At 40.0% G+C, this 25,933-nt stretch overlaps 1 protein-coding gene and 1 pseudogene across 6 annotated transcripts in view; both read left to right on the top strand.

The window, feature by feature from the left end:
- Nucleotides 1-25,933, top strand: part of CRACD (capping protein inhibiting regulator of actin dynamics) — a 257,288-nt gene that overhangs the window by 186,527 nt on the left and 44,828 nt on the right. For 5 of the 6 annotated variants that reach the window (XM_019740144.2, XM_019740149.2, XM_074324517.1 and 2 more), the window contains one exon: nt 6,825-6,996. The gene's annotated coding sequence lies outside the window, so the exon portion shown is untranslated. Of the gene's footprint in view, nt 1-6,824; nt 6,997-7,500; nt 7,735-25,933 lie in introns of all 6 variants that reach the window. The other variant, XM_074324516.1, reaches the window with a different exon arrangement.
- Nucleotides 18,346-20,181, top strand: LOC141568319 (ATP synthase F(0) complex subunit C2, mitochondrial pseudogene; annotated as a pseudogene).

Below are 25,933 nucleotides of genomic sequence, written 5' to 3'. Positions count from 1 at the left end.
ATTGGACAGAAAACTGTAACACCACATGTGCGTGGGTATATCACACAGCACAGGTGTCAATCTGGGTAACTAGTAGGTACTTACGATGTGTGTGTGTGTGTGTGTGTGTGTGTGTGTATTCCTCCACACCTCCGTTCAGCCGGGTGCAGTAATCTGCATTCGCTTAGTGTTCCTCCTGGATGAGATCGTGTCGCTCAATCACAGTGAAACAAATCTGCATTTTCAAAACAAGTGTGATTGCAGAACTGACTGTACTGTGTAAAGAGATCATCATCCTTTATCTGTACTTTCAGAATCCCCAAAGTTCTTTGTAAGTTTGGCACAAATTCATTTGTTAGCAAAATTCGAGGTGAATAGAGATGTTTTCCAGAAATATTGCATTTGATTATAAAGTGCTGTCACAGACCCCACTGGGGTCTAAATATACCTTTATGCAATCTGAAAAATTCTGATTTCTAAAACAGCTCTGGCCCTAAGGGGCTACGGAACAGTAGACCCATGTTAATGTGTGTCTGCTGTCTGTCAGGCATCATGATGGGTGCTGTACGTGCAGAAGCAACAAGGTGCAGTCACTGTACCCAGGGATCTTACCCAGTCCCTTTACCTGGGAGCTATGGCATGCTTTGCAGTATTGTAACAGGCGTCTGTACGTGCACAAACGGAGACAGAGGAGGGAATCATTCTTTCCGACAGGAGTACTCAAGAATGGCTTTCCAGGGACCCTGACACCTGGAATGTGTTTGGGGAGATAGTTAGGAGTTCTCTAGGCAACTGGAGAAAGGCCTTCCAGATTGAAGAGGAACGTCTGTAAAGATACGAAGGCACAGAGTCACAAAACAGTGGATTCACTGTGATCTCTTTAAACCACACTGTAATGTGGCAGTGTATTAGTTTGCCAAGGTTGTATAGCGAGTGCCACAGACTGGGTGGTGTAAACCACACAGTTTATTCTCTCCTGATTCTAGAGGCTAGAAATTTAAGATCAAGGTGTTACCGGTGTTGGTTTCTTCTGAGGATTCTTCCCTTGGCTGGTAGACGGTGGTCTCCTCCCTGTGTCCTCCCACGGTCCTCCCTCTGTGTGCCCTCATTTTTTCTTATAAGGACACCAGTTACATGGGAGTCGGGCCCACCTCATGACTTCGTTTTGCCTTACTTATCTCTTTAGAGACCCTATCTCCAAATAAAGTCACATTCTGACCATAGTGGAGGGTTAGGACTTTGACATATGAATATGGGTGGCCACCATTCAGCTCCTGACACGTGGTGTGGCATGACAGACGCATGAGCCAAGTGCACGGAAGCCGGAAGAAGGCGTGATGCATTATCACTAGCCTTGGGGACTTGGGAAAAGCTCCAAGGACATAGGTTTTGAGAAATGAATAGAATTTTATCACATTGAGAAGGAAGAAAGTGACATTCTGGGTGAGGAACGGAAATCCAAGCTCTAATCCTGCCTTAGAAATCCCATCCATCCAACTGTCCAGGACCCCTGACTTGTGAAAGCTACAGCCACTACCAGCCCTGGGCCTCACGCCATTTGTTCCAAGGACCCCCACCCTCTTCTAAAAGAGGATTATTGATCCTTTCTCTTCATTCTCTGAATCAGCACACTAGCAAATATCTTCCCCAGAAGAGGAGAAAACAGTTTCTTCTTCCCCCATGTAACTTGACAGGCTACCACGGTGCCCTTTTCCTCCTCTCTGCAAGTAGAATCTCAGTTCTCCTCTCAGTCCACATGGCACCAAACAACACAGTCTGTCTGATGTGTTGCCAAATCCTTACTCTTAATTGAAGTGTACAAGGATTGCAGGGGTCGGTAAGTGTGATAGCCACCAAATACTTGTGCATCCTAGGGCACGTCTGGTAATCTTATTAGCCGAACAGTTTCTTCTCAAAAGTACTCTGATGTTCCAGAGCTAAGAAAAGCATTGCAAAACTCCCCTTAAATTAGTAAAATTAGCGGATTCAGACAGTTGCTGTGTACCATGTTCTAATGTGTGCTATTTACACATGCATGTTTGAAATCAGACCTTGACCTAAGACACTAGGTTTCTTTAACCAAAATGTTTCAGTCAACTTCAATTCACCTCAGGTTTACTGAGCAGTGTACTCCAGAGTTTAGGGGAGGTCCGTGTTTGAAATATATGTAAAGAAACTAAAAGATGTTTGAAAGAAATGATGAAGGCAAGTGTTTCCCAGAGTATGTTCAGAGGAACACTAGTCATGACGGATACCCAGAAAGTCAAGTTCCTATAGCCAAACAAGTGTGGGAAGCACTGCATGTTCTATGCTCTTTTGGAGAGCAACAATGATACCATTGCAGCATATTAACAACTCCGAAAGGTCCCATGGTTAAGAAACATATTTAACTTTATTTTACTTGGATTCTCAAATGTACTGTTCTTTGAATAAGAATCTGGTACCGACCCACAGAGCACATTCTGAGAAACCCCTGACTAAGACATTTGTGATGCTCCAAGTGAACTTCGATAGGAAATTCTATTTCTCATTTGGAAGCATACCATATAAATAATCCAATACAGAGAAATTGTATGCTTTTATTATTTTAGACTCAGAAATGACAATGTAACATTTGCATCCTTATGACAAAAGGAAAATGAATCAGATTTGCTTGACTTGCCCAGTGATTTTTAATTTTTAGAATCTTCTATATAAACTAGCAACTATATGCTTTTATGCATGAAATAATGGACAATAAGCAGTTTTTTAAATAAAAGAATCCCTAAAGTAATTATTGGATGATGAAAATAAATTAATTCATTTCAGTACTTAAAGAATGAAAATTACTGTGGTCCCTGAAGGCAGTGTATATGCGCATATAGGGTCTTTCATGTAAAAAATTGCAACACAAAAATGGTAAAATATTGAGACAGTGTGTCACCCACTTCCTTTTCTCCTATGAATTCAGTCTTATAGCCTCAGATGGTACATTTCCAGAGAGGCTGGTGAGCAGATGTTTCATAGCCAGTAAGAGACGGGATCAGGACTCAGGCCAACTGCTCTTATCTCTGGGGCCCACACACTTAACCCTTCACTAGCCACAGCCAGTAAAAAAACAAATTTAATAGAGAGAACATTTCTTCCTTCTCCCTCTGCTGGTCTCCCCGCTGCCCCAACCACCCAGCAAAAGTACGTTTGTGTTGTAGAATTATAAAGTGCCGTCCTAAATACCGTCTAATGTTGGAGAAGACTTTGCTAAACTATATTCCACTTGGCATTATGTTTTGGAATATTTCACGTTAACATTGCAGAAGTGCTCTGTTTTACTACATTGTTAAAATTGCTTTGATCTTTTAGGCCCCAGCTGTACAAAAATATTCACAACAGCAGTTGGTGTTGTTTGTCAAGGAAAGAGCTGCTAGTGCTGCCCATGCACTTAATCCAGTTGATTCTATGGAGACAGACTGTTAATACAGCCCCGAAATCATAACTTGATCATAAAATAGTTTATTTAATGCATATTTATAAACACATGCTTAGGTTTTCATTATGGTCGTTGTGGCATAAAATTGCAAATGTGTCATAACATTTAGGTACTTGCTTTTTTGATGTGAGAGATCTTATACCAAATTTTCAGAATAAAATTGGGAAATTGAGTAAATAGAAGTATAACTCCTTCTCTGAATTATAAAGTTTATTCCCCATTAATATTGCTTAGTCACAGTTTGCTCTCTGAATGTAGGGTGTGCCTAAAAGTAATTACTGAGTCTTTTCATAAATTAGTCCTGGAACATTAATTGCCACAGTCAATAGTAAAATAATAAAAATAAACTTTTAAATTTTATTTAAAATGTAAAGCTACTTTTGACAGAAAAGCTGTTATTAATTTTGGAAATAAGGAAGAAGGAAATTATTTTTTGTAACTGAGATGTGAGCAAACACTAAGACTTTGGAGCACCTTGTAAGTTTCTATGTTCTGACCCCTCCTCCAAAGAAATTGGTGTTCTGAGGACTCAGAGGCTTTTTTTCTCGTGGTAAGGAGGATTGGTTATTGTTGGATGGTTAGTTCAGACAGGTTTTACTATTCTTTTACCTTCCTGATAACTAAGACATTGCTGAAACAGCCTTTCCTGAGTATTACTTGAGAAGTGCTCTACCTGACATTTGGACTTTGACACGTCCTCCGGGATATGTGTGGTCTCATGCCAAGTGATTGCCCATAAAATGTGCAGCACAAAGTGCTAGCGTGCCTGCTTCACAAGCAGTCCGCAAACAGGCCAGCGCTACTGGTGGAGCACCTGAAGGAGGCCACCCTGTGCTTGCAGGCCGCCCCCACGTTCTCCGAGCTCAGGCTTCCTTAGCTTAGCAGGGATAAAGGCTGTCTTTATCCTTGTGCTTGGATTCAGCTCCTTCCAGCTTCTGCTCACTTTCTGTCTGCCCATCAATATGACTGATGCAACACAACACATATTTTGTATGGTGGCTGCCCCCATGCTGGGCACTGAGGAAACACAAAGGACCCCATCAGCCTTGTTGGCTGACCACACAGACCACGTCACCCATGAGTTAAATATATTACAAGTGATCTGTTCAAGAAACTAATTTGTTTTTAATTACAGTTAATTCCCTTGGTTCCAGCTCAACTAAACACCATGAAATCCACCTTGACTTTAGAGCAAGTGATGATTTTTTTTCCTTATCAATGAATTCTGACGTAATCTAAAATTCTCAACTTAGATTAAAAGGTAGATTTGTGGGCCCAGGCTGATGGTAGTGATGTCATAACTGATATTTTTAGAATTTTGCTATCGTCTTTTAGAATATGTCTGATTACAGAATGTGGGGTTAGATATTTCTGCAGTGGGAAAAAGGCCATTGATGTAAACGGAGAAAAGGAAGAATTTATCTCAGAAATAAGTGAAATGTAGCAATAATTGCTGTTTGACCATTTACAATGATGTTGTCATTTACAGATTTTGAGCCTTGGGTAGTCATAGAGGAAATATTCATTTATTGCATCTGTCAATACCTGTGGCACCATATAGAAATCTTTTTAATTTAAAAATGTTAATTGATTCATTTATATAAGGTCAGTTCTTTTAACACTTGCCTAATGTTCTTTGATGGTTTTCAAAATCCACTGCTTATAATTTTTTTAAATTATCCATTGGCAGTTTTACTCGTGGGAACCAAAAGTAGTCATGAAAATCTCTGGCCTCTACGCCCGAATAAATAAGCATTGAAATATACAAACATTCTGAAATCAAAGTATCCAATTTTTTTTTTACCATTTTTGAGCAATATGATCTCAATTGTATTGCATACTTTATTGTCTTTTAAATAATATATAGTGAAAATTTAACTTTTGAGCACTGCATGCCTAGCACAGAGCCTTATGTATGAGGGATATCTGATATGTTAGAAATCGCCTTTCCTTTTAAATGTGATATAATACAACCTTGTTTCAGAGACCGCTGATATTTGAAGGTCTGTTTGCACTGATGGTAAGATCCCAGACGTTGTCTTTTTGTAATTGGGGATGATTTTGTCTGCTTCCTCACTGTCCTTTGCCACTGCTTAGGACAAAGTGGTCTAAACCACTTCTTCCTCACTTCAAATTTTCTCTCAGAAAGACCAGAACTTAAGATCCCTGGAGGAAATGAGATGATTGCCTGGAACATCATTAAACCTCATTTTTATACGCAGATTTCTCTGTAAACTCTGGCCAGCAAAGTTCTGGGGGCTCTGATACTCAGTTGGGGTCTCATACCTTTGTGTTTTGTACAGGGATTTTTCTATACATGTTTTGAGATTTCATCTTTCCTTTTACCTTAAAGCTCCTGACTCCAGCTTCAAAGATATGTTTCCCATGACACAGACAAGTCATTTCATTTCTCTATGCCTCAGGTTCCTCATCTGTAAAATGGGGATGTTTATAGTGTCTACCTCATCCTATTGCTGTGAGGATTGAGTTAATATTTGTAAAGTTTTTAGAGCAGTGATTGCGTAGTAAGGTTTGAGTAATTTAAGAAAAAGATTGACCACTTGATAAGTAGCTTTTTAAACTTCTTAAAGAAAAGGAAAGATTTGAGAAGATGCTTCTGGTGTGGGGTGATTTATACTTTCCTTTCCTAAGTAGGAGTGGAGCGATGTGGAGGAATTTGTATCTGAAGGAGCAGAACTGAAAGGTACTACCTAAAATACCTGTAAGAAATGCTGGCCATGAGCCTGGGTCCTGACTGGATGAAGTAATATATAGAAAAGATGTTCATAGCAACTCCTTTGGGGCTCTTCATAGTAGATTTTAAAAGGAGACAAGAGACATAAACTGGAACTATATGGGGATGAAGGTAATTGAGGGCAAAGTTTATGCCAATAGATAGTAGTTTTCTTATGTGTCTAAAAAAGGCTAAAACAGAGTGGTTCTCAGAGGAGATTATATACATATATAAATTTTCTTAAACACCTGTCTGGCTTATGTGTTTTCCTCAGCTTCTTCCGTGGAGAAGGGCACAGGCCATCTGCTTTGTTAAAGAAAGCAGATACCCCATTTGTGTGGCATGTGCAAGGGGGTGCTGTTCCTGCCACCATGAAGCTTGGAACCCCTTCACATTGTCCCCAGGTGCTTCTTGGGAGCCAGGAAGGCAGAGAACTTACTGTGCCCTTGGCTTGTCTCCTCCTGACTCTGCATGGATAGGGCCTGGCCCTTACATTCCTGGCACAGGGCTTGGCCGCTCAGTCACTCCAATGGCCGCCCTTTGCCCTGGCTCCCTGGGCTGGAGGCAGCTCAGTTGTAATTTGCTCTTACGCTCCGAGGTGCAGCCCCGTCAAACTGCAGTGAATGTTTATCTTGTAATCCACAGACAAGAAGAAGGGAGGCAAATTCCAGCCCTTTAAGAAGTTGTTTGGCAAAAGGAAAAAGAAAGACACTTCATTGTCCCGGGAGGCGTTCGCAGGAAAGAAGAGTCACTCTCCCCAGAGTGTTAGCAATGGGACCTTCTCTTCCGATGAGGAGACCCTGGAGGACAATCTAAGGTAATAACTTATACTTTTTTCCCAGATCTTTGGCAGAGTTTCCAGGTGAGGAATGGGGTCCCAAAAGAGGCAGGAGCGGAATCACAGATGTGTCCTACCTCTAGGAAGGTGGAAACCTTGGGGTACTTGGTGTGTTCTGTGTAGAGAAGTCACTTTAAGGACTTGGCAAACGAGTCTGGCCCTACTTTCTGGGAGAGCACTGGGATCTGTGCCTGCATTTCGCTGCCCTCACTGGTGGCAGAGGCAGCCTCTCACTGGCTTGGATCAACAAGTTTCCTTGGATTGAAGGAGACGTCATTTCCATGTGCCATTGTTTGGTAAGGAGGAAGGGTGGTCATAGGTTAGATTTTATACCCATGTCAGGCTGCAGACTGCTCAGGCACAGGGTGGGCATCTTCATACCCCTGGACATGCCCGGCAACTTCCAGAACCTGTCTGCAATGAGCTTTCCACTTCCACTCTTTGTTTGCTACGTGTCTCTCTCTCTCTTTCTCCCTCTCTCAGGACAAACAGGCACTATATCTGGCCATGACAGACAGTGTCAAGAACTCAGAAAAGCAGTGTCAGGAGGTACTGTCTTACCTCAGTGCTGGGACCTGAAGTCAGAGTCGGAGATGGTTAAATTCTGCTACTGGCAGCTTAGAAGTCAGCTTCTCTGAGAAGCCCTTGCCCGCTCCCCGATCTGATATGTTTGCCCTTCCCTGCATTCCCCTAGCTCCACGTGCCTCGCTCCTGCAGGTACTTGTCACTTTCTATGGAAATGATTGATTTTCTTGTCTGGCTCTCTCACTCAACGCCAGTTCCATGAAGTCAGGGGCCAGATTTTATTCAGCCTCATCTTTGGTGCTCAAAAAATGTTTCCTGTGAATGCTTGGCACCGCATAAATTGCCATAATACAGTCCTTGTAGCAAGTCCTTGAATGACGTTTCCTTCAACATCATTTCATTATAACATTGATGAGAAGAAAAAAAAAGTGATAACCCGCCAGACCGCTGTCTGTATGGAGTTTGCACATTCTCATGTCTGCGTGGATTTTCTCCAGGGACTCCTATTTCCTCCCATGTCCCAAAGATGTGCACGTTAGATGAGCTGGTGTGTCTGCATTGTCCCTGTCTGAGTGTGTGTGTGTGTGTGTGAGTGTGTGAGAGTGGCCCTGTGATGAAAGGGATCCTGTCCAGGGTTGGGTCCCACTTCGTGCCCTAAATAGGCTGTGGCCACTAGCGACCCTGAACTGGAATAGCTGAGTTGGAAAAGAATGATTTACTCATTTTTCTTAATCTTTTCTAAATGTATGTGTAGCTTACCTTTATTTCAATGTTTAACATTAGAAGTGTTTGGGGTCTTTATTTGGACTTTTGGTGATGTTTTTGTGACCAGAAATATGGAACTCTCATTGATATCAGTTAGCAGACAGTAAAATTGGTTTCACTCAGTGTGGTTTTGCTTAAAGTTACACTGTCTAAGAATTTATCAGTGATGTAATGTTAAGTGAGGACTTACTGTACGTGTTGAAAGAATAAATGATATAATCTGTAATATTCTTGCTGTGTTTGAAGGACAAGGACAAAAATATCCTCATTATGTGTGTCAGTCAGCAAATTCTAATAAACACTACAGTTGAGCACAAATTACAGAATCCTCAGGCAAGCAATGTCCTTAAGCTCCACAGTGCTCACCTGCAGTACTTATTGGTCCTAACTAATACTGACTCTTCCTTGACACGCCTCTATTTGATTTCCATTGTCTTTAGTGAGAAAACGATCAAATTTAACTGAAGGGAATTATTTCAATGAAAGGAGAACACAGCTAGTGCTGAACTCACCCAATTGTTGGCATGTCAGTACTGACAGATGAGTATTTTCCAGTATGAATCAGTTTTGATTTTTCAGCTTCTTCAGCTATAAAATAGGAATGTGGACCTTTTTGCCTTACAGTATCAGAATGAGTTACAGATACTAAAATGTGACCAAGTAGCTCTTTAATGCAAAATGAGGTTAAGTCTAAAAAGTTCTCCTTTGGAAGGACTGTCCAATGAAAACATAGCTCATCCTTTTTATGGGTTTGCCAAGTCCCTGATTTCTTATTGAATTATGCCTGGACCCTGGTTGTTCTCTTCCCATTTAAGTTCTATTCCATTTACCCCTTGGAGTTTCCTTAAGATCTTAAGTTTTACAAAGCCTTGGAACATTCCACATTGGATCAAACAGCTACATTTCTGTAAAATATAAGTAATGTCACCTGTTCATATTATTGATTCTTGTTGATAAACCTACATTTATGAGATATATGCTATATTTTAATTAGCACTTGTTTTTATAATGAAGGAAGCTGGAAGGATAAGCTTTGGATGAAGAGTTTTTAAAAATGTCTCTAAATATTTTTAAATTTAAAAAAATGGGAAAATAAAAGTCATTTAAAATATTTATTCCCCAAATATTCAAACTATTGAAGGAGAGAAATTACCAAGCAAGAATAATGTATCCTGCAATGTTATCCTTTAGATATGAAGGAGACCTTTCTAGATATACAGAAGCAGAGGGAATTTTCCACCACAAGGCCTGAATTACAGGAAATACTGAAGGAGGCTATTTGACCTGAGACAAAAAGACAAAAGGATATAAAACTATGAGCAGGGTTACTAACAGACACACAGAAGCAGGAAATGGCAACCCTTACACAGAACACAGCACTATACACTTAAACATAACTTAAAGGGTGAAGAAGATAAAAACATTAAAAAAGGAAAAGAAGAAGACAATTTGCTACTGCAACCCAAAAATGAACTTATAGCATAAATAGGGATAATTTGTGACAACAAAACCATAAAAGGGGAGGGAGTAAAAGTCCGAATTTGCAAAGGGGAATGGGGATAATATGCATGCTAAAGAAAAAGGACTGCTGTATATATGAAACTTTCTTTTACACAAAATTAATGGTAACCACTCAAAAAAAATCTAGAACTAAGACATAGTAACATAAAAAAGAGGGAACAGAGTAAAAAAATCATAGAATGCCATCAAACTAAAATATCAGACAGAAACACAAAGGTAAAGAAATAATGGAGACACTGAGCTACCAGAAAACAGAAGATAAAATGGCCATAGAAAATCCTCATACGTCAATAATCATTCTAAATGTAAATGGACTGAATACACCAATAAAAAGGCAGAGTATCGGATTGGATCAAGACACAAAACCCAACAATATGCTGCCTCCAAGAGACAGCATCTCTGCTACAAGGACAAATATAGACTCAAAGTGAAAGGGTGGAAATGGACACTCCAAGCAAATGGCATCCAGAGAAAAGTGGATGTGTTCATACTTATATCTCACCTCAGGATAAAAAAAGTAATGAGACATAGATGGACACTTCATAATGATAAAGGGGACAATACAACAAGAAGACATAACATTTATCAATATATATGCTCTCAATCAGGAAGCACCAAAATATATAATTCAACTACTCACAGAACTAGAGGGCGAAACTGACATAAACACAATTATAGTAGAGGACCTAAATACGCCATTGACAGCTATGAATAGATCATCTAAATAGAAAATCAGTAAGGAAGTATCAGCCTTAAATGATACATTTGACCAAATGGACATAATTGACATTCATAGAGCATTTCATCCTAGAATATCAAATTATCCATTCTTTTCTAGTGCACATGGAACATTCTCAAAGATAGACCATATGTTGAGACACAAAACTAGCTTTAGCAAATTTAAGAAGATTGGAATCATGCTAGGCATATTCTCAGACCACGAGGCTTTGAAATGGAGGTCAACTGCAGAAAGAAATCAGGAAAAAGCACAAATATGTGGAGATTAAACAACATGCTATAAAATAATGACTGGGTCAAAGAAGAAATAAAAGGAGAGATAAAAAAATAAACAGAAACAAGTGAGAATGAAAATATATCATATTAAAATTATTGAGATGAGGCAAAAGCAGTATTAAGAGGGAAATTTATATCATTGCAGGCCTATCTCAAGAAACAAAAAAATCCCAAATAAGCAGCCTAACATTATGTCTTACGGAACTAGGAAAAGAAGAACCAATGAAACCCGAAGTCAGCAGAAGGATGGAAATAAAATTAGAGCAAAACTAAATGAAATACTTTAGCATAGGGAATATAATCAATAATGTGATAATAACTCAGTATAGTGCCAACTGGGTACTGTTGAATAACTATGACGTACACCTGAAACTAATATAATATTGTATGTTAGCTGTATTTTAATAAAAATCTTAAAAACAAAACTAAATGAAATAGACAACAAAAAGACAATAGAAAAAAGTTATGAAACAAAGAGCTGATTCTTTGACTAGATTAATAAAATTGGCAAACTCTTGGCTAGACTCACTAGGGAGAAAAAGAGAAAAGATACAAATAAACTCAGAAATGAAAGAGGAGAAGTTACGATGGATACCACAGAAAAAATCATACATTAATACTATGAAAGACTGTATGCCACCAAATTGAATAACCTAGAGGAAATGGACAAGTTCTTAGAAACATGTAACCTTACTAGACTGAATCACAAATAACTGGAAAATTTAAATAGACTGATCACCAGTAAGGAAATTGAAGTGATCATCCAAAATCACCCCAAGAGCAAAAGTCCAGGACCAGATAGCTTCACTAGTGAATTCTGTCAAACATTCAAAAATGATTTAATACCTGTCCTCCTCAAACTCTTTTAGCAATACTTCCTAACTCATTTTATGAGGCCAGCATTACCCTGATAATCAAAACGTGGTAAGGATAACACACACACACAAAAAAAAACAAACTACAGTCCAAAATCTCTGATGAATACAGATGCAAAAAGTCCTAAGCAAAATACTGGCAAATCAAATACAACAATACGTTAAAAAGATCATATATCGTGATCAAGTGGAGTTCATTCCAGGGATACAAGGATGGTTACACAAATCAATCATTGAGATACACCACTTAAGTAAAATAAAAGATAAAAATCATATGATTATATCAATGGATGCAGAAAAAGCATTTGACAAGATACAACATCCATTTATTATTAAAACCCTTAATAAAATGGGTATAGAAGGAAAGTACCTCAACTTAATAAAGGCCAAGTGCAACATATCATACTTAATGGTAAAAAAATGAAACTCTTCCCCTATGATCAGGTACAAAACAGGAATGCCCTCATCACCACCGTTATTCAACATAGTATTGGAAGTCCCAGCCAGAGCAGTCAGGCAAGAGAAAGAAATCATAAGCATCCATATTGGAAATGAAGAAGTTAAATTGTCATTTTTTGCAGGTGACATGATACTTTATATAGAAAAGCCTAAAGACTCCACCAAAAAAAGCTATTAGAATCAATAAACAAATACTGTTAAGTTGCAGGATACAAAGTCAATGTACAAAAATCTATTGTATTTCTATATACTAACAATGACATTTCAGAAAAAGAAATGATTAAAAACAATTCATTTTGCAATTGCAACAAAAAGAATAAAATACCTAGGAATAAAGTTAACAAAGGATGTGAAGGACCTCCACACTGAAAACTATAAGACATTATTAGAGGAAATTGAAGAAGACACAAAGAAATGGAAAGATATTCTGTGTTCATGGATTGCAAGAATCAACATAGTTAAACTGGCATATTATTACCCAAAGCAATACACAGATTTATGCAATCCGCATCAAAATCTCAAAGGCATTTTTTACAAGAAATAGAACAACAACAACAAATATCAGATTTGTATGGAATCACAAAAGATCCCGAATAGCCAAAGCAATCCTAAGAAAAAAGAACAAGGCTGGAGGTATCACACTCCCTGACTTCAACCTATACTGCAAGGCGACAAGAATCAAAACAGCATGGTATTGGCAGAAAGGTAGACACATAGACCAATGGAATAGAACTGAAACCCCAGAAATAAACCCACATATACGGGCAGATAATTTTTGTTAAAGGAGCCAAAAAGATACGATCAAGAAAAGAAAACCTCTTCAATAAATGATTCTGGGAAAACTGGAAAGCCATGTGCAAAAGAGTGTTATCTGTCACTGTGTGCCAAAATTAACTCAAAATGAATCAAAGACCTAAACATAAGACCTGAAACAATAAACTGCACAGAATAAGTGTAAATACTAAATTTATGGACCTTGGGTTCAGAGAGGTTTTTATGAATTTGACCTCAAAGGCAAGGGAAGTAAAAGCAAAAATAAATGAATGGGACTACATCAAATTAAATAGCTCTGCACAGCAAAGGAAACCATCAACAAAACAAAGCAGAAACCAACCAAATGAGAGAAGACATTTGCAAATAGCACCTCCGATAAGTGGCTAATATCCAAAATATATAAAGAACTTGTACAACTCAACAACAGAAAAAACAATCCAATTAAAAAATGGGCAGAGGACCTGAACAGACACCCCTCCCAAGAAGACATACGAACAGCCAACAGATATATGAAAAAATGCTAAACTTCCCTAGCTATTAGGGAAATGCACATCAAAACCACAGTGAGATATCACCTCCCACCTATTATAATGACTATCATCAACAAGACAAATAATAACAAGTGTTGGAGAGGCTGTGGAGAAAAAGGAACCCTCAGACGCTGCTGGTGGGAATGTAAAGTAGCAGCCACTATTGAAAACAACATGCACGTTCCTCCAAAATTAAGAATAGAATTACTATACAATCCAGCAATCCCTCTTCTGGGAATCTACCCCAAAAATCTGAAAACGGTTATCTGTAAAGATATATGTACCACTATGTTCATTGCAGCACTGTTCACAGTGTCCAAGACTTGAAAACAACCAAAGTGTCCTTCAATAGATGATTGGATAAAGAGGATGTGGTACATATGAACAATGGAATATTATTTGGCCATAAGAAAAAATGAAATACTACCATTTGCGATAACATGGATGAATCTTGAGATTGTCATGCATCAGACAGAAAAAGTCGAGAACCAAGTGAAGCTAAAACTGACAGCAACAAACGAGTAAGACAAACAAAACCTCATAGCTACAGACAACAGTTTAGTGGTTATCAGAGGATAAGGAGGGAGTGAGGGTGGTAGAAGAGGGAAACGGGGGTCAAATATATGGTGACAGAAGGAGAACTGACTCTGGGTGGTGAACACACAATGCAATATATAGCTGATGTGTTATAGAAATGTACACTTGAAACCTATATAATTTTACTAACCAATGTCATCCCAATAAATTTAATCAATATATTAAAAAATATGTATTCCCCTCTTCTTGGAAATTGACAATTGCCATATAACTCCACCCTTGAAGCAAATGTTACATTCATTGCTTATAGTATATCTGAACTTCTGATTATTTGTCCTATTTAGAGATGGATGTTGTTTTCAACAATTCTTATTTTCAATTCACTGGACGTGTTACTTTACACGGTGTAATGATTCACAAAATTTCTGTTCATTTTGCTATCTCCAAAATGGACAGCTCTCACTAAAACACTAAATTCCATTAGTGAGGTCTTTGATAGAGGTTCCCAGGAGGCTGATTTCAGCATGATGTGAAGGAGAATTTCCTAATTACCAGAGCTGCCTAAAAAATGGGGAGGCTGGTGTGTACCAGCAAGGTCAGGACTGATGAAGGGGAATTTCAATACTGGGTGAGGATTTAAAGGAGCTGAACTTTAACTCCATGAATCTGTAATTCTAGAAATGTCTCCATGGCCAGAAATAGCTCATTATTGATCTTCTTCTGCCTAAAATTTCTCATTTCCTTTGGGCTTTTAAAGCATTCTGTTCTTTCTCTAGGTTAGAAGCCTTCATTTCTCTTAGGCTGCTGCTGATAAATTATACATGCCTGTGGGGAAAGGACAACAGTAAAACATGATCAGTTTTTAACAACTTAATATGACTTCCTTTATTAATTAATTACAACGAATATTGTGTTTCCCAGACTGCGTTAGATTTAAAAGGGGAGAAAGGGTCATTTTGGCAAATAGGTTTGGGAAATTCTGGGCCAAAACAAATTAAACAGGATCCTTCACGTAGGACTTGAGAGCCTTTACTATGCTAATTTATCCTGGGAATCTGTGAGAAGAGGGATGAAGGATGTAGCATAGAGCATTGCCAAGATTCCTTTAACCACAAACCCTTTTTTTCAAAGAGGACATCCTGTAGCATATATTAAAGTTACCACTTATTGAACTTAATGCAATGTGTTTGGCATAAATGAACTCATATAACATTTGCCAAGACATTCTAAGGTTGACATTATTATCCCCATTTCAAAGATGACAAAACTAAGGGTAGCGAGTGACTTGCTAGTAAGTTGCTGAGCCACTAAGACTAGTAGGAAAGACTCCATTCTTAACCATCCACTCTTCTGCCTCTCAAGGTGGTTGCAGCCTTCCCTGGGAGCTAGTCACATGGCCATGCGTGCCCTACTGGTCCTGAGTCACCCGGCTCAAGTGTCCTGCCTTCAACTGCCTGACTGAAGCTCTCCTACTTACTGGGACTCTACTTGTCCTGCTTCCAGTTTTGACCTAATACTCAGCATTTACTATATCATGCTGCACAGCTACAGCATTTTAGCTATAGTAAGAATGGAAGGGACTCCGGGGAGGGTGAGCTCATTCTGGGACAGGAACAGTCAGGAAAGGGTCAGGAATGAGGAGCCCTTAAACTGGCTCCAAATGATGGGCAGGATTTGGAGTGGCTGAAAGACAAGGCATGAGCATTTCAGATCGGGAATGGAAGAGATTGCCATGTAAGGGTGAATGTGGCAAATAGAATAGGAGGGAACTTTCCAACTCACTCTATGAGACCAGTGTTACTCTAATACCAAAACCATGCAAAACAAAAAAGAAAACTACAGATCAATCTCCCTTATGAATATAGACATAAAAATCCTCAACAAAATACTAGCAAACTGAATCCAGCAACACATGAAAAGCATCATACACCACGATCAAGTGGGATTTATCCCAGGAGTACATTAGTTTAACATACAAAAATCAATTAATATAATACACCATATAAGTAAAAGACCAAAACACATGATCATCTCAATAGAAGCAGAAAACGCATTTGACAAAAATCTAACACCCTTTCATGATAAAAGTACTTAAATAGGAAAAAAGGGAACTTCTTCAGCATGATAAAGTGCATCTACAAAAAGTCCAGAGCCAATAGTATACTTAATGGTAGAAGAATGAATGTGTTCTCCTTAAGATCAGGAATAAGACAAGGATATCTATTCAATACTGTATTGTCATGTAATATAGGTCATAGCTAGGACAATTAGGCAAGAAAAAGAGATAAAAAGGAAAGGGAAAATAAAAGTCTCTATTTGCAGATGCCGTGATTTTTACATGTAGAAAATCTCAAAGAATCATCATCAACAACAAATCAATTAGACTAATAAACAAGGTTGATTAAGGTTGCAGGATACAAGATTGAAGTTTTGTGTTTCAGTTGTATTTTTGTACACCGCTAATGAACAATCCAAAAATGAATTTGTGAAAATAACTTTATTTATAGCATCAAAAGGAATAAAATACTTAGAAATAAATTTAACAAAAGAAGTATAAGACTTGTGCACTGGAAATGACAAGGTATCATTGAAGGAAATTAAAGATCTAAATACATGGAAAGACATCTCATATTTATGGATTGGAAAACCTAATATTGTTATGACAATACTCCCTAAACTGATCTACAGATTCAGTGCAATTCCTATCAAAATCCTGTCTGCCTTTTCTGCAGACATTGGCAAGTGTGTCCTAAAATTCATATGGAAATGCAAGGGACTCAGAATAGCCAAAACAATCTTGGAGGGCTCACACTTCCCGAGTTAAAAACTTGCTACAGAGCTACAGTAATCTAAACAATATGGTACTGGCATAAGGATAGCTATGAGGTCTGATCAAAAAATACAGTGAATGTTTAAATTTAAAAAAAAAAAAAAATTTATTACAGTGAAAGACACATTGCCATTAATCCCCCTCAGAATACTCCCCCTCACTTTGAGCACCTTATCCTATCGTTCTTGCCACTTTCTGAAGCAATTTTGGAAGTCCCCTTCAGGAGTGTCTTTAGTTGCGCTGTTGTGGCTGCCTCGATGTCCTGAATTGATTCAAAACGTTAACCTTTCACGGTCATTTAGACTTTGGGGAAGAGCCAGAAGTCACATGATGCCAGATCCAGCGGATGAGGACACATCATAATATTTTCATTTGACAGAAATTGCCGTACCAGAAGCAATGTGTGACACAGAGCCTTTGTACTGTGATCACAAAATACAGTGAATGCTGCCGCTGAGTACCATCCAACGGAAAGGCAGGGATCTTCAATACAAGAAGCAGCACATCGAACCATAGTAACAGTGTGTGACAAGTTTCAATTTGTTCTGTGCAGTCAACCGGGTGTGAGCTACTGTTGAGAGACGGTGTGTTTTAAAGTGTGTCATAAATCATCCTCCATCATGATTATGCTCTGTGTCACACATCACTTCTGGTATGTGGCAATTTCTGTCAAATAAAAGCATTATGGTGTGTCCTCATCTACCTTATTCACCAGATCTGGCACCTTGCGACTTCTGGCTTTTCCCCAAAGTCAAAATGATTCAGGACATCGAGGCAGCCATGACAGCACAACACTCACAAAAGAGGACTTCCAGAGCTGCTTCAGAAAGTGGCAGGAACAATGGAATAAGTATTTTGAAGGGGATTAATGGCAATGTGTCTTCCTATAATAAATATTTTTTATTTAAACATTCACTATATTGTTTGATCACTTCTGATATATAGCTCAATGGACTTGAATTGAAAGACCAGAAATAAACCCTTATATTTGTGGTTAGTTGATTTTTAGTGACAGTGCCAAGACAATTCAATAGGTGAAAAATAGTCTTTTCAACAAATGATGCTGGACAATGGATAGCCACAGAAAAAAGAATAAAATTGGACCCCTTACCGCATTTACAAAAATGAGCTCAAAATGGATAACAGATCTAAATGGAAGAGGTAAAACTATAAAACTCTTGGAAGAAAACAAAGAAGCAAATCCATGACCTTGGATTAGGCAATGATTTCTTAGGTACCAAAAAGCATAAGTGACAAAATAAAAAATTGATAAATTGGACTTCATCAAAAATAACTTCTGTGCTACAAATGATACCATCAAGAAAGTGAATAGGCAATCCTCAGAATGGAAGAAAACATTTGCATATCACTTATCTGATAAGAATTATATTCAGAATAAGTAAAGAACTCTTATGACTCATATAAAAAGACCAAAAAAAAAAAAAAAAGAGAGAGAGAGAGAAAGGAAAAGAAAACAGTTTTAGTGGACAAAGGAATTGAATAGACATTTCTCTAAAGATATAAATATGTCCACTGACATATAAAAACCCATTTGGCTCAACATCATTAGCCATCAGAGAAATGCAGGTCAAAACCACAATGAGAGACCACTTCACACCTATTATGAAGGCTATGATATAAAAGACATACACTCACAAGTGCTGAGGAGGTGGAGCAATCGGAACCCTCAGACATTCCTGGTGGGAATGTGAAATGGTACAGTCACCTCGAAAAACAATTTGACAGTTCCTCAAAATGTTACACATAGAATTACCATATGACCCACCAATTCCACTCCTAGGTACATACCCAAAAGAAATAAAAGCATATGTCCACGCAAAAACTTGTACACAAATGTTCATAGCAGCGTTTTCATGATGCACAAAAAGTTGAAACAGTCCTTTCTCTCTTCTCTGCCCCGGGAGCAGCTCTCCTGCCACAGCCCCTCATCCCCTGAAAATATATGCGTGCACCCAGTTTGTCTCCACCCCCTCCTTGGTCAGGAGCACCTCTCAGCTGCTGAGCCAATCGCTGTCTGCAGTGGTGCTGAAACGACCGCCACACTGACAGCTGAGAGCCTCAGCAGCTTGGCAGCCCCGCATACCCTGACCTCATTTATTTCTAGCCACAGCTTCCAAACCAGCGCCATTTCAAGGGACATGGACACAGCAGCCAAGTTCATTGGGGCGGGGCTGCCACTGAAGGGATGACTGGCTCTAGGACTGGAAGTGGGACTATGTGTGGGAGCCGTTGCTTTTGCCAGGAGCCCTTCTCTGAAACAACAGCTCTTCCCTGGTGCCATTCTGGGCTTTGCCCTCAGAGGCCATGGGGCTCTTTTGCCCGATGGTGGCCTTTCTCATCCTCTTCGCCATGTGAAGGAGCCGTCTCCATCTCCCATAGTTATTCTCCTGTGTCTGGTCTGCCCTGTATGTTCCTTTTCCTATGCCTCCCCAGGCAGCCTGGGGAAAGTGGTTGGCTCACGGTTTGACAGAGGGAAGACAAATACATACTGTGTTAATAAGAAAAAAAAGTTGAAGCAATCTAAATGTCCATCAAAAGATGAAGGATGAATACAGAGTGGTGCATCTTCCTATGATGGAATATTTGGGAATAAAAAAGAATGAAATACTGATCCATGTTATGACATGAATAAACTTTGAAAATATTATTCTAATTGAAAGAAGCCAGTGAAAAAAGACTACCTACTGTATGATTTCATTTATACAAAATGTCCAAGTAGACAAATCCATAGAGACAGAAAGATTAGTGGTTCCAGGCACGGAGTAGGGTGAGGAGTGACTGTTAACGGGTATGGGGTTTCTTTTGGGGGGTGAGAAAAATCTTCTAAACTTAGGTGGTAGTGATGGTATATTCTGTGAATACTAAAAATCATTGAAATGTACCCTTTAAAAGGTTGGATTTTATGGTATGAATTATATCTCAAAAAAGTTTTTTTTTTGAAGGAATAAATGTGGAATTGGAAAGGTCATATCTGGCTGAGGTGATAAGTTCATCTTGGCAGAGGAGAGTAGGGGCTTATTTTCCTCCCCCAAACCCCTAAAATAGGAGGTAGAAATAGGGTGGCACAGAAAGGGATTATTTTGAAGTAGGACATCATTGCCGAGTAGAGCAGGCTGCCTTGGAAGGGTGAGCAGCTGCGCACGTTTACTTGAGGGCAATGAGCCCCTGCACTGGGGGGTGCAGCCATTTTGATGGGAGAGAGGAGATGGGGAAAGAGATACAAGTCATGTTTGAAACTGCCTGCTTAAATTACCTGCCTGTGGTTGACACCATGCCCTCCTCCACGCGCCCCCACCCTAAAAGCTAATGTAAATCCTACTCTCTATTTATATGATACCCTTATTCAGTAGACACACACACACACACACACCAATGTTAAAGATTTTAAATGATTTTAAATCCTGATCCAACACCTTCACCTTACAGATGGGGAAACTGAGGCTCAAAGAAATCACAGTGCTAGAGCTGTGACTAGAACCCAAGTCTGGCACACGATAATCCTTTTGTCTGGAATCACCCTGTCCCTCGTCCTTACCTCCTTCACCCAGCTCATTCCTCTTCATCCTTCATTTTTCCGAACAAACATACCTTCCACGGCTTCTCAGACCCCCTCAGCCTAGATGAAACCACCGCCCCCCGCTGTTGTTCTCACAACTTCCTCTACCTTTCCATTAGAGGAGGCCTGTATGGGTGCCTTTCCCTTTATCTCCAGCCTCGAGAACTGTGCCTGGCGCATAGCAGGTGTTCAGTGATTATTCATTTAATGAACGAGTACATGAATATATTGATCTTTTCACCATACTGACTCTTCCTACTGGACAAGTCAACAGTCTTCTGATCTATCCTTGTTTCTCACCATGGTTAAAGAGTATTGCCATCCCTCTTACGTGCTAGAAAGGAGAAATTACAGAGTTGGCGTGATGAGACAACATGTCGCCAATACTTCCAGGGAAGCTCAGGCTCCGATTGCCGGTGTCTGTCTTAGGTCACTTGGCCATGATGTTTTTCGGAAGGTGAAGTCAGGAAAGACTTATTACTTTACTTGATCATTTATCCTCTGTCTGTAGGAACCTGGGATGTACTGACATTGAACAGGGACTAGAGAAGAGGTACAAAAACCATCAAATGAATGAAAATTAGGGACTACGCAGGAGAATTAATGAAGGTGGGCTAAATATATCAGGCTGGGGGGGGAAAGAGGTTGATGAATCAGTTATAGCGATTACTGGAAATACAGTATGTGGGAGAGAACAGACCAGGGGCCAGGGTCCTCTTGTGAATGCAGGTGCTTTCACTCAAGATCTATGAGCCCTTAGCCAAGCCAGCTCCTTCACCTGTTACATGGATATGCTGTCTCTTGGGATTATTATGAGGACAAAAAAATGCATGTGGCATTACACTATCTGCTCTAAAATAGTATTTTACAAATGCAGGGTAACATTATTACTGAGATAAAGAGGAGGTTGATAACTAGTTTTCTATTTCCAGAGCATAGGCCAAGACTCAGTCTATTCAGATCATGGCTTTTTCCAGGTGGGGCAACTGAGGAGTGGAGTAGATAGCATGGAGGCCTTACAGAGGTTTGGAGGCGGGTTGGACTCCTCATCCTGTGTGATGTAGGCGCAGAACTGGGCCAAGGCAAACTTTTGACTTCCAGTTCTAAGTGTCTTTGTTTTAAGATTCTGAACTTTCCTCTAATTCTTTGAATTTTTCATGATGTATCCTGTTTATGTCGTAATTATGAGGTAACTGGGTACTTTATAGTCCATTGAGTACCATATATTTTCGTAGACTACCCAAGTCAGGGATGAGCCTCCAAAATGCCACCCAAAATATAATGTGATTCCACCCTCTAGTTTGTTTGATGAGGATAGTTAATTGCTCTTTAGCATTTCATTTGAATGAGACTCACGGCTCTGTTTAGGAAGAAAACTGCTGATCAATTGCAATTGCCCCTGTTGTCATGGAAACAAGCTGCAATGGGACTATAATTATATTTCCTTATTCCTGAAGTGAATCCCTAATGATTGCTATGGCAATTACCCAATATCTATGGTCCCAAATTACATGATGCTTGTCCAAAAAAGACAAAAGAGGAGGAGGAGGAGGGCTGGCCTGAGACATGCGTTAACTGCACAGCTGCAGAAAGCTTTTCCTTCTTTGGATGGGGAGAATCCTCTGTAGGCTCCAAGGTTAGATGATGTCAGTGGTCTTAGAATGTGCCCAGTGCTTAGAGTAGTGACTAGAGGCTCCATCGGGTAGGATGATTTCAGCTGTAACAGAAAACACAACTACTATCATCAACAGTAATGGAATATATTCTCTGATATTTCTGAAAGTCTGGAGGACTTTCCAAGTTCTAAAGAAGCAACGTCAAAATCCAGTCTGATTCCTTTTTCTTCTTGTCCTCGGGGAGTAGGCTCCTCAGGGAGTAGGCTCTTGTCCTCAGACTTGTCTCCTTATAGCCCCAAGATGGCTTGCCACAGGTCCAGGTGTCACATGCAGTTGACCATCCCGGTCCTGTGTCATGTTCTGCAAATGAGGAGAACTTTCCCGGAAACGCCTCCCCCAGCAAACTTTCCCTAATTTTCCATTGTCCCTTTTACACCAGACCTTGCTGCAGACGGTAATTCCAGATAACAGAGCTTAAAACGGAGATGGCTCTTCTTGTCTCCTCCTTACTCTCCTTAGTACTAAATGTACAGTGGGGAAGGGATGCAATAGCATGACCACAGGGCTGACTTAGTTGTGCTTTGCTTCTCACCTTCTCTGTCTACTGTGACCTTCTGTTTCCCTGAGCTTCAGGTCACAGGCCATCAAGCACTCTCCGTCTAGTCTCGATCACGTTTGCAGATAAGCATGGGCAGAGGGCACTGGACCTGGGCGTGGGCATCCCAGTAGCGTGAGGTGTGGCATCCTTTGCTCTTAGGAAGCAGCACATGCCGCCAAGAAAGAAAGGCAGCCTCTTGGGAGAGAAGTAGAATCAAAACACCAGAGAGCTGTACAAATAGTTGTCCATCCACATGGGCTAGGTTGGAAAGGAGAATCAAGATACAGACCCAAAAGCATAGCGTGTCGGTTCTTTTTGGTAATTGAGCGAGCTGTTAGCATCAGTTCCCCTTCTCAACAGCACCCTGATTTCCTTTCAGGGAATCCAGTTTGCCTCTCTGTGGGTACCTCTGATAGACGTTGTGCCTGCTTCCTATGTCAGAAGCTAAAAGGACCACTTCCTCTCCCATGAGCACATGACCTAGCCCGGCTAATCAGTCTTTCTCTCCTGGGCTTTGACTTGGCAGGTGGGTCAAATATGTAAGGGATGCAACTGTGACAGCCTTCTGTATACTGGCTTTTCCTGCGCCATGAGGGTTGCCTGGACTGCTATAGGTCTCATCAGTCCTGCCTTTTTCTAAGCCTTGTCATTAGCTTTTGTTCTTTGAGGCCCCACTGTCCTAGTAAATTTTCTTCTACAGTTTCTGTTGCTTGTGACTAAGAACTGTAACTGACACGGGATGAAACCAGGAAAACTTGATGAGAGGGAGGTTTGAAATAGAAGGTGGGAAGCAAAGCCTGGAGCAATTCCCTGGTTTGAGTTGTAGAAAAGGCTCTGAAGAAACCTTTTAAAAAGAAATGTTGAACATCCTTCTGACTTGCCCATCCACTGGCTCCTCAGAGCTTTGCACATGGCCTCCTGTACACGCCTGCCCTGTCTGAAATATACCCATGACTGGAAAATATTCCCCTCTTCCCATCAACATGTTTGCATCATGCTTTCCATTCCCTCAGTGACCTTTCCATGGGAAACACATCTGATAAACTAACTATCCTACTATATTAGTCATTTACTCATCCATTGAAAAAATTTACTCACAAATTTTAGTGTGTAGAGGCCTTTGGGAGAAACAAAGATAATAGATGTGATCCCTGCCCTCGTGCAACTCACAGTACTGTGCTGGGGAGCAGATGTGCCATTATTATCAGAATCACATCTGTGTCGCACTTTAAAATACACAAAGCATTTTTATTTTTGTCTCTCATTTAAGCCATGATTATAGTAACTATAACGTGAAACAGCAAGAGATACATGTATAAGGCTTTCAGTGAGTGAAAAGATCCGTTCCCTCCAGGCAAGCAGGAAGTCTGTGTGGAGTTAGGAAAATTTGCGTTGGACCTTGTAGGGTGAATAAGACCTGAACTGAGAAATTGGCAATGGGCCATCTCTGGAGCCTATGCTATGACTGAGCCCAGAGAGGATATTTGGGGAACTGAGTTGTTGGGTTTGCCTTACATGGTGTTAGAAGTAGGGTGACATTGGATAATAATGGGTAACGCTTACATAAGCACTTGCACTGTTCTGAATGCTTTACATATCATAGCTCATTTAATCCTAACACAAGCTTCATGAGGTAGGTCCTCGTGTCATCCCCATTTACAGATAAGGAAACGGAGGCACCTAGAGGTGTAGTGACTTGCCCAGAGCAGTTTAGAGTCCTATTGTGAGGAGTCTTAAATGTTAATCAACAATTGTAGCTTCATATGATAAGGTTTTAGCAAAAGGGAACCACCAGAGGGTTCTGAGCTGGTGAATTAACAGCTTTAAGATGAACAGATAGTTTGAGAGACACGGAAGTGGAGAGGACTTAAGTTGGAGATCATTTACAGATGTCAATCATGGTACAAATAGGCTGGAGGTGAAACCAAGGCAACAGTGACAATGAGACACTGGCCCTGCAACCGCCCGCAGCCATCCCTCCACTTATTTCTGAGATTTCCCACTCATGTCTTCTTATGTGTTCAAGAACGAATCGTCTGAACCTCCCCTGCCTTCCTGGCTCAGCAGGGATTGCTGCATGCCAGGCACTGACTCTCAAATGATGCAGGAAAACAAAAGTTCTTCATACTACGCCCGCATTGTGTTTATAAGTCTGAAATGGTTTCAAAATAATAATAAAAATAAGATCTTCTCCTGAACAAAGCTTAAAAAGTGTGAACTTTATATTGTTTTTAGCATGGTCATTAGCATAATAATCCAATCCATGTATTACAGCAGAGTGCAATAAGCGATCCAGGCCTTAGCTGAGTTTCCTGAAATCTTTCACAGCGTTAAGGCCCTTCAAAACATCCCTGTATTTTGGCCGCTGTGTTGCCAAAGTGTGCCCAAGAGTACTGTATTATTTATTCTTAAGTAGCTTCTTAGCGCTTCTAAGTAGATTTATGACAGGCCACCTGTCTCTGGGCAAGTAAAAGAGAGGGAGGTGATGTAGGAGAGAAACAGTGGTGTCTCTTTCCTGCTGTCCTTCCAAAGCCATAATGACTTAGATCCAAGGACTTAAATGTAATAAGGTGTAGGCAGAATATGACCCCCTAAGCCACTCCAAGTTGGTCTTAGTGCTGATGCAGCGCACCTTCTCTTAGAATGAGAAGCCTCTAGTTTCCAATTAATCAGACCTGTTTGTGGTATTTAAACCTTCTGGGGTGGGGGGTGGGGTTGGAAGCCAGGGGCTGTGCTCTGCGCATCAGAAACTAGGATCAGTTTTTCAAGCATTCCACCTCAAAATTTCCCATGGTTTTAGGCAAACATTCTTCCTCTTCTCATTTCCCTCCTCATCCTGTCTCCTCTCTCCTTTTCTTCTTCCTCCTCATTTTCCGTCTTTTCCTCCTCCTCCTTTTTCTTCTTTTGTCCTGGAGTCTCAACTAATCTTTATAGACAGTAACTGTTTAATTTGGGTAGAGGATATGGAAGTAACGTCAAATCTTTGGTGTGAAATGAGGACTTACGGCGCACCTACTTACTCTGTCAGCCGTGCCTACACATAGTTATGAGTCACAATGCTGCCGTCAAACATTATTTTGAAATCCTGATTAATACTCCAGTGTTCGTAGCAGCATCACTCATAACAGCCAAAAGGTAGAAGCAACCCAAATGGCCATCAACATGAATGGATAAACGAAATGTGCTATACACATATACAACGGACTATTATTCACCCTTAATCAGGAATGAAGTTCTCACACAGGCTACAACATGGATGAACCTTGAGGACATTATGCTAAGTGACGTAAGCCAG

Source organism: Rhinolophus sinicus, linkage group LG02 (assembly GCF_036562045.2).
Source record: "Rhinolophus sinicus isolate RSC01 linkage group LG02, ASM3656204v1, whole genome shotgun sequence".
NCBI lineage: Eukaryota > Metazoa > Chordata > Mammalia > Chiroptera > Rhinolophidae > Rhinolophus > Rhinolophus sinicus.
The sequence above is the reverse complement of the archived record's forward strand: the minus strand, read 5'-3'. Positions and strand labels throughout refer to the sequence as shown.